We start from the raw sequence: 689 nt of genomic DNA on the forward strand, positions 1-689 counted from the left end.
CCAAGGATCTTCTTTGTGAAGCTGAAGGGGTTTCAGATGAAGGTTGCATGTTTCCTAGACCTGAAGACCACCATGAAAACAGGATGGAAAACAGGAGCTGAATCATGTTGAAGCAGATCGTTGAGAACCTTCTTGGTTCTGGTTCTGCTTGACGTTTCCTCCTGTATGAAATTACCTCTTTGGATTGGGATCAGAGGATAACTAAAATACCTCTAATACAGATGATAATATTCTGGTTGTACTTGATAACAACTGAACATGAAAGTGAAAAAATACTTAAAAACAAAAAATATGTTGTCAATTTACTGATAAATTTTATTTTATTTTTCCACCAGAACATTGGTTGAAATGATATAATTACACTTAATTAAAATAACTGTATCCAACTAAACATATGTTTATTTAAAACAGGCCAGAATAATGTTCCAGAGATAAGAGTCTCATTGAGTCAGAGTAAAATAAAAGCTGTCCATGTTTACACTGTTTTATTTTGATAAACTTCAAATCTAAATGAAAAAAAGTCTGACACAACTTTCTAATGTGATTCATTTTCACAAAACTTTACAATATTTTAGATGTTATGACTCTTAAAAAATCGTAAAGAATAATAAATAATCTTAAAAGTAAAAACATCATGATGTTCAAACAAGACCAAACACAACCTGCATAAAGCTGCAGCAGTTTCTAAT

Source organism: Telmatherina bonti (genome assembly GCF_933228915.1).
Source record: "Telmatherina bonti genome assembly, chromosome: 18".
Taxonomy (NCBI): domain Eukaryota; kingdom Metazoa; phylum Chordata; class Actinopteri; order Atheriniformes; family Telmatherinidae; genus Telmatherina; species Telmatherina bonti.